General features: G+C 36.6%; 1 long non-coding RNA gene across 6 annotated transcripts in view; it reads left to right on the plus strand.

Moving 5' to 3' along the window:
* Nucleotides 1-14225, plus strand: part of LOC307186261 — a 572345-nt gene that overhangs the window by 210218 nt on the left and 347902 nt on the right. For all 6 annotated transcript variants that reach the window (XR_013828291.1, XR_013828292.1, XR_013828293.1 and 3 more), the window contains one exon: nt 7015-7060. This is a non-coding gene — a long non-coding RNA (uncharacterized lncRNA). The remainder of the gene's footprint in view (nt 1-7014; nt 7061-14225) is intronic.

The following is a 14225-nucleotide window of genomic DNA, read 5'->3' on the forward strand; positions in this document are numbered from 1 at the left end:
AGGCTGAGAAAGATAAAGTCAGTTTTCTCAAAGTTAGTTTTCCAAGCCTAATGAACTTTGTAACTACACCCCAAGGGGGTGAGAGTTATAAGAAAAACTAAATCCTATCCTTTTCCAATCTGAAATCTACCAGAAATTTTTATTATCTTAAGAGTTTTTCTCTGACACTGAAGAACTTATAATTACTGATATTCTTTCACTAGACTTATTCTTGAGGAACATTGCTTAGAAATAAAGCTAAATTAATATTTCCAGAAGAATAAATAAATAACTTATAAGTATATAAGTTCACTACATTTATATAGTATGGGTATATCATAATATATTAAAACATTCCCATAATATTAGATGTTTATATTGTTTCCATTACTTCATTATTTCGAACATCCCTGTAAGAAATACCACTGTTTTTGCCATGTTTTGCAGAAGTGGAATTGCTAGTTAAAAGCTGAATTTTAAAATCACCCTTCAACAATTTTCTTGACAGTTTACACTTCTACCAACAAAGTCTTTAAGTCTCACTATTAAGAGAAAATGCAAGACATAGATCAATACATAGAATTAATCATATGTATGTTAAAAACCACATATGTAATTTTGTAACATAATAACTTGAATGATGTACACTAAACTCTTACCTCTAGAGAAAGGAATAAAATTGAAGAACAAGAGGAAGGGAAACTTTCTTATATCAAATATGTGTGTATTGTTTGAATCTTTTGCAATTAACATAAGTGTATACATAACTGTATGTATTTTAAAAATTAAAATAGAGACTCAAATGTAATTAATGTAGAGGTACAAAGTAAATTTCAGAGTTGTAATATGACGGCATTCAGATTCAAATATGTCTGGGCGTATTTTATGGTCGGAGACTTATATGTACTAGCATGTGAACTTATTTCTGTAGGTAAAAATGGTAAAATAATAAAACTATCTCAGTTTCCAGAACAAATCATTTCCATCTGTACCACTGGATAAGTGTAGTTCTGACTCAACCACATGAATAACATTACATATGTTTTGAAAAAACATTATGTGCTGAAGACCTGAAGCAATTCACATGCTTTGCCTATGGTTAGCTTTGGCAATAAGAAACAAGACAGCTAACAGAATTTTAAGCCGTATCTAGAAATAGTGCCAATTGAATTTAAGCTGAACATGCAGTTTATTTCGGTTGCTTTCCTTCTGCCTAAACTCTGAAGTTCAAAGTTTAACTTGGAGTTGTTTTCTCAAGTTTAGCTGTAGCCAAAGTCCATGAAATGGCTTATGTCTGTCAATAGTTGACCTAATAGACTTGTCCTGTGTTGACATTTTGTTCTTTTCATGCTAGACAGTTTATATAATATAGGTGTATTATTTTCAGTGAGCTCTATCTTAAAATGAGATTAGAAAATAAATCATGGAGAGTTTTAACAATTATTTGGAATATTAGGGGGTTTTGTAGAGTTTTGGGAGAAATCATTTTTACAGTAATTAATTCATTATTCTTCTTTATTCATTCCTGAATAGCATCAATCATTTATTGAACACCAACCATGTCAGTAGGGTTATCAAGACAAGACCAGTAGAGTGAGGTTAGAGGCATGAAATTAATGAATTCCATAAAATATTAGAGTTGCTATATGAGAACTTAGTACAAACAGGAGTAAAATAACCAAGAAGAATCCCTTCTACCAGGATGATCAAGGGATACTCATTTAAGTGGGGAAGGTCCAGCAGAATCTGGATGGTTAGAGAGATTATTCATGGTTAGAGATGGGGCCATATTTCTGATATAGTGCACTTTGAGAAGAGAAAAAAAACAACAACATCAAACAACAGGTCTGATATATGCTACTGCTAGAGCATGTAGGTAGGGTTTGGTGAGAGATAAGAATGCAGATAAGGAGATAAAGGAGGGGTCAGATCTTGGAAATAATCAGAAGCCACACTAAATTCCATGGACTTTTTCCTTTGGGTAGTGAAGGCCTTTTAAAGGGTTGTAAGCAGGAGAGCAACTGGGCTGTACAGTTTTGAAAGAGACCTTTGGAGGCAGTGCAGTGGAGGAATAGGGGAAGCACAATAAGAGGAATGATTCATTCAGGTAATGCTGAGACATAAAGCCAGAGCACATTGGGGGTGGAGAAGGGTTGATGCAGGATTTGTTAAGGAAGTAGTATTGACAAGAGTGGGTCAGTGATAAAATCTGGAAGATATGGAAAATGCAGTACCATGTGTTGATTCTCAGGCGAGTCATGAGTCAATGAGTGGACGGTGATGCTACCCACCACAGGAATAGGAGGGGAGGTTTGGGAGTGAAGATAAGGAGCTCAGTGTTCAGCCATGCTTTGTTTGAAGTGTATACGGGACAGCCAAGTGGAGATGCCAAGCAACCAGTTGAATATGTGGGTCTACAGGTCAGAATACAGAAGTGGATTAAAGATATAGATTTGTTGGTCATGAGCAGTTAATAAATGGAGTGTTAATATTACTCATGGTGTTGAGAGGATAAAGAATAAAATTAGCAATAGTGATGTGAAGAAACATCACATTTAAATGGAGGAGCCAGTAAAAACTTTTGCCGAAATAATCCATAAGATATCACAATTAAGAGTTTATTAGGGACCTTTGTGAGGTCAGTTTCAGTAACGTAGTGGAAGTGGAAACACCCACTCAGTAGTGCAGTAGAATTAAAAATAAACGGAAAAGTTCAAATGAACAAGTTCATATTCTTTTTTAAGAAGCTTAGCTGTGAAAGGGAGGGGAGGACATTAACTAGAGGGGCTCACAGGATAGAGAGATGTATTACTTGCCAAAATAAGAGATATATGAGCATTATTAATGATTTGTGGGAAAGGAGCTGGTAGAGCAAGAGGTTGAGAATATAGATATGGAATTACTCAAGAAGCACCTCAACACGATGCAGCAGAAATGGGAAGCTGGCTATTGTCCTTCGTATCAAGGAAACAGTGATTGATAAAGAAGAAATTATAGTATTTGACAGAACATCTTGTTTACCATGACTTCTATAACAAGTTTTTTTTTTTTTTTTTTTTTGCGGTACGCGGGCCTCTCATTGTTGTGGCCTCTCCCGTTGCGGAGCACAGGCTCCGGACGTGCAGGCTCAGCGGCCATGGCTCACGGGCCCAGCCGCTCCGCGGCATGTGGGATCTTCCCGGACCGGGGCACAAACCCGTGTCCCCTGAATCGGCAGGCGGACTCTCAACCACTGCACCACCAGGGAAGCCTTATAACAAGTATTTTTAAAGCTACATAGTCAAATGGCCAAAATAGTAGTCTTTCCTCCCATTCTCCTTCTGCTCCACCACGCACAAGTATGTCTGTCTCTCCCTAGACCTGTTTTAAAAAAAAGCACTACAGTCTATCTTGTTACTCAAGCCAGAAACTTGAGACATCCTCTATTCTCTAAATAGTTAGTTCTCCAGACATCTCCACTGCATCTGCTTCTGTCATTTCCACTACTGCATTCTAATTGAAAGCATCTATATGTTATGCTTGCACTGTAGATAGTCTTCTAATTTTCTCCCTGCTTCTCTAGAGCCATCCCACCCCAACTCCTGCGTCTGTTCTCCACTTAGCAGCCAGAATAATGCCATTGAAAGGTTAATCAAGTCATGTTCTTCTCTGGCTTAAACTCTCTATAACTCATAGTGGGCATGGGTACATGATGACTACTGTCGTCATTATTAGGATTTTCCTTCCCCTTTCTCTTTTAGTGGCCCCTTTTCTTTCCTTTAACTGTCTAGCAAAGACATTATTAAAAGAAATTGGTCATCTTATTTCAAACATATAGTAACTGATAAACTTGTGGCAAATAGAGTTAGCATCAATGTGGCTTGTTTCTGTCATAAACACTTGGCCCCTAGTTAATGCCTTGTTTGAATGAATGGGAGTGAAACATTGTTTCTATCACCTGCTTTATTGGACTCTCCAATTCCCAGTCATAAGTAAGGTAATACTTAGAAAAGATAATCTTTGACATTTTTTTCTAATCAGACGACAGATAATATCAATGCATGCACCATTTGTTTCAAGGATATAAATAAGAATTAAGTTTTTAAGTAAAGAAAGAAATAGAACAAAAGAAGGATACTCTGATATTTTGAAAAATTCAAGTCTCACAACCAAGATTTATATAATGGTATTTATTAGGGATAAGAGCAGAACATAGGACAATAAGCTGTGAGGTTTTTCTTAGGAATGCACTAAATTTAATTCTAAAAGTGGAAGGCACTTCAGAAAAACCTGTAGAGATCTCATCTACTGGAAAAAGTTTACTCCAAGGAAGGTAGAAGCAAGTTGGCCAAAGTTAATGGTTACAAACATTGGTGGTGCAATTGATTATGTTTCCTAAATGTCATAATTCTGGAAAGATAGTATCTTTATTTCTAAAATTTTTATTATTATTCATTATTATTAGTATTTAACATTTTTAAATTTTATATTGGAGTATAGTTGATTTACAGTGTTGTGTTAGTTTCAGGTGAATCACAGCAAAGGGATTCAGTTATACACATATATAATCTATTCTTTTTCATATTCTTTTCCCATATAGGTTATTACAGGATATTGAGTTCCCTGAGCTATACAGTAGGTCCTTGTTGATTATCTATTTTATATGCAGTAGTGTGTATCTATTAATCCCAAATTAGGAGTTTGAAATTAAGATAGTATCTTTAAATGTTGGATGGAGTTGGTCACTAGAAGCAGAAGACACAGATTTCAAGTTCAGACAATTCTGTGAATATATATATATATTACACATGTATTCAGTAATAATCTATATTATTATAGTATTTTATATATTAGCATTTTATTTTTGTGATATCTGCCATAAAATGCCCCTTAGATGCTAAGTTAATGAGAATAAAAGAAACTCTTCTTAGCTTAGCTGTGAAGCTGTGGAAGACCTGGAACTAGTAATTAAGGGTATTAACCAACTTGGGTTGTAATCAAGTATGTGACCATGGGCCATGCTCTTGTCACCTCTTCTTTAAAATGAAGGGAACAGTTCTCCTCAGGCTTCCTCTGATGTGTCTGTTCTACAATTTGATTTTTTTTTTTTTTTTGGCAAAGTGATTCACTAATTCAGTATATTGAATGTCATATTAAGGGAGTTTATGGGGAATCTGAAAGTTAACTGCTAAAACAGAAGCATTCTTAAGGGACCTGAGACAGTAGCCACATTCACAGACTGAGCTGTCTATCTCAAGGAAACCTAACCAATAATCATTTTATATTTAGTAAACATTCTGTATATATCTGTGTTAATTGTGTTACTTTTAGGCAGAACTGTAATTTTAGGCAGAACTTTGACTCATGTTTAGTACGTTATTTTGGGCTCTTTGTTTATATTTCCAAAGTCGTCAAGATAATGCAACTAAACAGGAAAGTAATTACTTATATCTTATTGGTAGGAGGCATGAAAATGGAGTAAGAAAGGTGCTTTAGTAGTCTAGAAATTCAATCTTTTATGCTTAAACTATGTCATCCTATTTTGCAAATGCCTACTATAAGCAGAACACTGAACTCATTACTAAATATGAAACAGTAGTTAAGAAATTATTTGCAGAACGGATCTCAAGGTCTTTATTTTGTTCTTCCATGTGGAATCTATTTACCCATTTGCACATGTGGAACTTTTAACTCTACAGCATGCTTTTAAGCTTCACACTGAGTCTGAAAGTTGAGACAGATTCAGATCAGTAAGCAAATAAAAGATTCCCTTTAAAATAGTCAATGGAAAAAATGTATTCTTTTCAATTTTTGAAGGATCTGTCTTTGCACAAAATATCTATCTGCATGTCCAAGATATTCAGATGTTTAGCTATGTATTTTGTGGGACAAATGTATTTCAAGGGTTATAAAAAGAATATTCATTGGAAAGCAGGCTTGCCTCATAATAGAACTGCATTCTAAAATCTTGGTATCCTGGTTATATTTGCATTCTATATCACTTATATGGATGGAAATGTATATTCAATACTTTAATGAGTCAATATAAGTAGAATTAAGTTTCATGAAGGCAGGTCCTTTATCTATCTTGTTCATTATACAGTGCCCAATTCAGTGCCTAGTATATATCAGACCCTTAATAAATGTTTTAAAATAACACCATGGAAAAAGATAACTAAAGCCTTGAGATTTAACATCTGGTCATTAGTACTGCCTCTAAGCTAAGATCTTACCCAAGCCATTTCTCCTTCACTGGGTCTCATTTTCCTCATCTTTTAAAAATAAAGATTTTTTTTTTTTTTTTTTTTTTTTTTTTTGCGGTACGTGGGCCTCCCACTGCCGTGGCCCCTCCCGCTGCGGAGCACAGGCTCCGGACACGCAGGCCCAGCGGCCATGGCTCACGGGCCCAGCCGCTCTGCGGCATGTGGGATCCCCCCGGACCGGAGCACGAACCCATGTCCCCTGCATCGGCAGGCGGACTGTCAACCACTGCGCCACCAGGGAAGCCCCAAGATTTTTTTTTTTTTTTTTTTGATTGTTGAGTGTTCTCCTGGTTTTATGAAAGTACCTAACAATTATAGTATATATCTGAATACCTTGTAATCCCTACCTTAAATATTTTTCCGCAGGTTATATAATTGCCAAACTTATCAGTTAGCTCATGGATGTAAAAATTCCATAATATAGATTTTGTCCTATCACACTAAAACACCACAATGCAATTTTACCCCACAGAAAGTTTGCATTGAAAAATAAGAACAGAGTGGTGCAGTCTCTTGACTTTAAGTGAAATATAGACTCAGAGTCAGAATGAATTATTTCTCCAGGCAGCCTGGAGCAGTGCACTAAGGTGCATGAAAGGTGGTGTGTGAATAAATAAAAGGGCATGATACTTCCTGAGTTTAGACAATATTCATATTAAATGAAAATCCCGTCTGGCTGCATCCTTGTGGAAATTTAGAACAGGTATACTCAAATATCATATGGAATTAATATATTATAAAATGATGTATAGAGTATGTGTTACTGATCCTCCTCAATCGCTCTCATTTTCAGATCTTTAGGAATTTTACTGGGATAATTCGAAGTATCTATCCAAATGGTAAGTAGAACTATTTATTATATCACCATATTTTTTCATCTGTAATTAATATAATTTTCTGAGTATTGAAATGAGAAATATGAATTACTATTCTTCACTCATATTTTAAGTTTATTTTTTTAAAAGGAGAATTGTGAAAGAACTTGCTTTTCTTTTTAAATTATCATATTGGAATGCAAATATATGGCATGTAAACTTGGGAACTATTTATAACTCTCCTCTAAAATCTGGTGTAAAGTAGTGTCTGGAAATTAATAGATCTGCTACAAGCAAATACAGATAGGTAGGATTGAATATAGAAATATATACATATAAAATTCTCTTTCCAGATAATTATGTTTATGTTCTTATATTAAAATTATAAAATATAATTGATGGGCTTAAATAGATGCATAAATTCTGTACCTCATTCATTTTGACATCTGAGTAAACTGGTCTAAACTTACTCTGGAGTCATCTTCATTAAGAGTTTATTTCCTCAAGTTTTGAGATTGGAGAAATGAAGTCATTATTCTTCTTGTTTATAAGCACTTGTCAGGAACTAAGGACTGTCATCCTTGAAACTTGCTTCTAAAGTTTGTGGTCATCATGGTGTCAGCCAGATGGGCTCTTAGTCCTTCCACACTATTGAATATAAGGGAGATGTCCAAAATGCAGATAATTTTACCTCTGACCTCATGACACAAGGAAAGTGCTTTAAAATTGCATTTATTATATTTTCTCATTACCCATGTTATATTTACAATGGACAGATATTAAATGAAGATAAATTTAAATAAGAACAAAACAACCATATTCATACCACCTAAGTATAACCAGTAACCCTTCGTATAAACCGTGAATGTTTTCAGTATGTGAACACACATTTTTTTGCAGGAATTTGAAAAGTGAGAGGGATAACAATGTAAAATTTAGGTTAACCCCATTTGCCCCCAAATGATTCTGCAACCTGGTTTTGAATCACTTGCGCTCTCTCTGCATGACTTTGGGCAAATTCTTACTCTCTCTGGGCCTTCCTTTCCTTATAGGAAAAAAATGGAGCTAATAATCCATACCTAGTTGATAAGTTTGTCTTGAGGATTAAATAAGTTAATACAGATAAAGTGCTTAGAACAGTGCCCAGATGTTGCAAAATTATCCATAATATTTTAATTGTTTTCTTCTGCAAAGTCAGGTAGATGATATAAATTTGTACATTTTTTTTCTGTATCCTGATACTTCATTTAGCTCTTTATTAGTTGTGATTATTTTTCAGTTGGTTCTTTGTGGTTTCAGGCTGAAAATCATATTATCTGAAAATAGAAATGATTTAGACAGTTTATCTTTTCCTTTTTAATGTCTCACACACTTTTAAATTTCAAGTTCACCACTTATTGTCTTGACTACAGCTTTTAGTTCAATGTTAAATAATGGTGAGTAACTTCTTCCTAGTTTTATTGGGAATGACTCTCATGATGGTATTAAAGTATGATGTTGACTAAGTTTTATTCCTTTTCATGTTAAGAAGTTATCTTATTCTTAATGAACTAAATTAGATCATCAGAAATTTCTGTTGATGCTCTATAAATCTTGAGATATACAAATATTTTTTGAATCTGTTGAGAGGGTGATTTGGTTTTCCTTTCTTCATCAGGTGACTTGCTAATTTTATGTTATCCTTGAATAGCTGGAAGCTTATTCTTTTCTTACATACTTTAGTTCAATATTTTTTTAATTGAAGAGGGAATTTGAAAGAATGCTCAAAAGTGAGGATGGTCTATAGTATTTTTTTATTGCTTTTCTTCTTTTTGGTGCTGTTAAGGAAGTTACATTTACATTAGAATCTTTACAATATTCTCTGTGGATATATTTTCTCTATTCTAATTTGTTAATTCTGCTGCATACCTAATCTATTTCTCATTCCATTTTTTAAATTCTGAGAATTATTTCTATCAAAATTTTTCTAAGTGTATCCTGGATTGTTTATAATAAGGTTTTAATATAATCAACTTTTTTAAATGTTTGGAGAATGTTTTAAAACAATATGTAATCCATGTCATATACTAAGTCAAATAGAGTTCTGTCAATTTAACACAAGTAATCCTATTGCTCAAATTTCAATATTCTGGTCAGAGATGGGGCTAGTTTGTGCAAATTCTACTGGACAGAGATGGGGCTAGTTTGTGCAAATTCTTAGAAAGCCCAAGTGATTCATTGGATTTACACTCTATGCACAAAGCTACCAAACATAAGCTGGTGAATTATATGATTCACACTTATTTAGGAAGGTGAGTCTTTCAGGAATGGGAAAGATTAACTACAATGGGGGTAACACTAGGGCCAGAGATAAGAATTAAAGATCTATTTAGATCCAGCATTAGGATCTTTTAGGAATCTGACTTTTAGAAATACTGTCTTGTCAAAAAAAGGAAATGTTTAATATCCTTGCTCTTTCCCAAGGCTATTCCCTCTGTATTCCACTTTTCCTTCATCCAGAAAATTTACTCTATTAGATTTTCTTCTCAGTACTTTTTGACTCTCTATGACAATAACCTGTTAAATGTCTAGTATAATGGCTTTGTCTGGTGAGTTCTCTTATTGCCCTTCCCTTTTCTTTTTAACATTTTTACTATAGCTTGTAAAAGCCAAGATAAATTTCTGCCAGAATTTGATATTCAGTGTTTATCCAGCCATCCATCAAACATTTAGTGAAAATCGGCTATGCATTAGGAACTATGCTAAGAAGTAGAAAATGCTGTCTTCCAGACAGCTAGAATATTTAACCCCTACACTCAAGAGATCTTAATCTTCTGCTTGAACTCGCCAAGGTTCAGTATCTCCAGTTGGCATAGTATATTTTTAATTTGATAACCCAAAGATACCCAAAACTTCAATAAGCTCTGTCTTTCTAAACTGCACCTCCTACAGTTCATGTCCTTGTTGATTATAACCTCCTAGGCTCTTAATATATAATCTTTATTGAATTATTATTTTATGCTAAAGTCTTTGTCCTATCCCTAACTGACTTTCATCAAAATCCTATTGATCACATCTTTACATTTGTCCCAAACTTCTCTTTATCTTTGTATCTATTACCTTAGTTTTAGAACCACAAAATCTGCTCCTTGATTTTTTTCTACAACCTCCTAACTATTTCTGTATTCCTCCTTCTCTTGTCCACCAACCACAGTGCCATCAAGGTTCTTCCTGAAATTTGTATGGAATTAATGAGATAGTCACCCATTCAAAAATTTTTATGACTTTGCATTGCTTAGAGGAAAAAGCCCAAACTCCTCAGCTTGCCATTTGCTTTTCTTCACAACTTGGTACCCAGTTCATTTCTTCTCAATTTATTTGCCATCCCCTCTCCCCACTCCAATGAATTTAATCACATTTGATTACTGTGTATTGTGGTTTCTTCATATTTAGACCATTTTCTGACACGTAGAGGGTATTCAAATGGTGTTTGCTGATCATTATTTTGAGAAGACTCAGGTTTATAATAAGCAGGAGCTTGTGATCTCCTGGGTGGGTCAGACTGAAGAGATATTGTTTAATTAGGTAACTTATGGGGGCCTTTGAAGTTTCATATTCGGGGAATACCATAGGAATGGGAACCATATATGTGATTTAGAAATGATCTAGTCTGGGCTGTGTTTTCTGGATGTTAAATTGAGGCTTGAAGTATCAGAGATTTATTCAGTATTATAGCTACAGCTGTTTAATACTCTGAGATTGACTACTTCCAAATCTGTGGAAACTAAAGTAAACCATAGTTTGAATCCTGAGTAAAAGTTTAAGAGACATGATGAATTGTAACTATTATATGATGCAAGTAGATTATCCTGATTTGATTCAAAATAGTTGTATACATAGACCACCAAATAATTCACCTCCAAGTCTATATTATTATGATTTTTCCTGATATTCATATTGAAGTATTTATGATTATGTAATTGTCAGTGTCCTTTGTTTTGAAGAATGTAATTGGATATTTGATTCTTAAACTCAAAGAGTAAGGCTGAGCTGGCTAGAAATAGGAAAGTCATGAGGATATCATGGAAAATTTGAGATGGAGAGATTGACATCAAGACTGAATGAATTTAGCAGTTATTTCACACAACTTGAATCAAGTAGTTGTTTTTGTTCTGCTTGTCTTCATCATATGAAAAGCAGCCAAGCTAGGTTTTTCTTATGATATTTTTGTTTAGTTGAAAATTTTGAACCAAATGTTAAGGCTCTGTAATTATCCTTGATAAATTTTAACTGCTTAGTCTTAGTCACTTCTTTCCAAGTGTCAAGGTTTGTTAACTCTTAATAGTGTCATATGTAGTATATTTCACACACATTGTCAATGACACAGTCTTTGAACACTTGCTAGATTGTTTTGACTATTTCAATAATGAAGGAAACTAAATTGATTGTACTATGGTTGCACTGATTTATCAACCACTGTTGAAGAAAACACTATTCTCAACTGACTTAGTTACTATCAAGACATTCTTTTCCTATAGCTTGGGAAGAAAATCTTCAGCTTTCTACTTCTGTCAGCAGGGGAGAAAATGAATTTTTCTTTGTAGCTTTGTTTTTATTTTACACATTTCTCTTGACTTTATAGTTTCATGAGACTTATAAGCCCTAGGAATTTATATTTAGTTTTATATTTAAACTTTGAAAAAAAATTGAGGTCCGAACTAAAGGTCTGCAAACACTTTTTTCTTCTAAAAAGGGGCTCTAGTGATCAAGGTTGACAAATATGATGTGACAGCTAATAGCTTAAAATGGTTCTAGCTTTCCAAATTTAGACTGAGTTCCGACTGTGGAAGGTTGGGCTTCTGTATATGAAAGCATACTTTTGGAGGAGCTTCAAGATGACGGAAGAGTAAGACTCAGAGATCACCTTCCTCCCCACAAATACATCAGAAATACATCTACACGTGGAACAGCTCCTACAGAACACCTACTGAACGCTGGCAGAAGACCTCAGACCTCCCAAAAGACAAGAAACTCCCCGTACCTGGGTAGGGCAAAAGAAAAAAAAAACAAAGACAAAAGAATAGGGACGGGACCTGCACCAGTGGGAGGGAGCTGTGAAGGAGGAAAGGTTTCCACACACTAGGAAGCCCCTTCGCGGGTGGAGACTGTGGGTGGCAGTGGGAAGCTTCGGAGCCGCGGCGGAGAGCGCAGCAACAGGGGTGCGGAGGGCAAAGCAGAGAGATTCCCACACAGAGGATTGGTGCCGACCAGCACTCACCAGCCCGAGAGGCTTGTCTGCTCACCCGCTGGGGCGGGCAGGGGCTGGGAGCTGAGGCTCGGGCTTCGGTCAGAGTGCAGGGAGAGGACTGGGGTTGGCAGCGTGAACACAGCCTGCAGGGGGTTAGTGCGACACAGCTAGCCGGGAGGGAGTCCGGGAAAAAGTCTGGACCTGCCAAAGAGGCAAGAGACCATTATTTCGAGGTGCGCCAGGAGAGGGGATTCAGAGCACCACCTAAAGGGGCTCTAAAGACAGGCAGGCGTGAGCCACGGCTATCAGCGCGGACCCCAGAGACGGGCATGGGACGCTAAGGCTGCTGCTGCCGCCACCAAAAAGCCTGTGTGCAAGCACGGGTCACTCTCCACACCTCCCCTCCCAGGAGCCTGTGCAGCCCGCCACTGCCAGGGTCCCGTGATCCAGGGACAACTTCCCCGGGAGAACACACGGCGCACCTCAGGCTGGTGCAATGTCACGCCAGCCTCTGCCAATGCAGGCTCACCCCGCATCCATACCCCTTCCTCCCCCGGCCTGAGAGAGAGCCAGAGCCCCCGAATCAGCTGCTCCTTTAACCCCATCCTATCTAAGCGAAGAACAGACTCCCTCAGGTGACCTACACTCAGAGGTGGGGCCAAATCCAAAGCTGAAACCCAGGAGCTGTGCAAACAAAGAAGAGAAAGGGAAATCTCTCCCAGCAGCTTCAGGAGCAGTGATTTAAATCTCAGCAATCAACTTGATGTACCCTGCATCTGTGGAATACCTGAATAGACAACGAATCATCCCAAATTGAGGAGTTGGACTTTGGGAGCAAAGATATATATTTTTTTTTTCCATTTTTCTCTTTTTGTGAGTATTTTTATGCTTCTGTGTGTGATTTTGTCTGTATAGCTTTGCTTTTACCATTTGTCCTGGGTTCTGTCTGTCCGTTTCTTTTTTTTTTTACATTTTAAAATTTCTTTCTTAATAATTATTTTTTATTTTAATAATTTTATTTTACTATATTTTATTTTATCTTCTTTCTTTCTTTCTTTGTATTTTTTCTCCCTTTTATTCTGAGCCGTGTGGATGAAACGCTCTTGGTGCTCCAGCCAGGCATCAGGGCTGGGCCTCTGAGGTGGGAGAGCCAAGTTCAGGACACTGGTTCACAAGAGACCTCCCAGCTCCATGTAATATCAACTGGAGAAAATCTCCCAGAGATCTCCATCTCAACACCAAGACCCAGCTCCACTCAATGACCAGCATGCTACAGTGCTGGAAACCCTAGGCCAAACAACTAGCAAGACAGGAACACAACCACATCCATCAGCAGAGAGGCTGCCTAAAATCATAACAAGGCCACAGACATCCCAAAACACACCACCAGAAGTGGACCTGCCCACCAGAAAGACAAGATCCAGCCTCATCCACCAGAACACAGGCACTAGTCCCCTCCACCAGGAAGCCTACACAACCCACTGAACCAACCTTAGCCACTGGGGACAGACACCGAAAACAACGGGAACTTCGAACCTGAAGCCTGCGAAAAGGAGACCCCAAACACAGTAAGTTAAGCAAAATGAGAAGACAGAAAAACACACAACAGTTGAAGGAGCAAAGCCAAAACGCACCAGACCTAACAAATGAAGAGGAAATAGGCAGTCTACCTGAAAAAGAATTCAGAATAATGATAGTAAAAATGATCCAAAATCTTGGAAACAGAAGAGAGAAAACACAAGAAACGTTTCACAAGGACGTAGAAGAACTAAAGAGCAACCAAACAATGATGAACAACACAATAAATGAAATTAAAAATTCTCTAGAAGGGATCAATAGCAGAATAACTGAGGCAGAAGAACGGATAAGTGACCTGGAAGATAAAAGAGTGGAAATAACTACTGCAGAGAAGAATAAAGAAAAAAGAATGAAAATAATTTAGGACACTCAGAGACCTCTGGG

This window comes from Stenella coeruleoalba (assembly GCF_951394435.1).
Source record: "Stenella coeruleoalba genome assembly, chromosome: 5".
NCBI classification, from domain to species: Eukaryota; Metazoa; Chordata; class Mammalia; order Artiodactyla; family Delphinidae; genus Stenella; species Stenella coeruleoalba.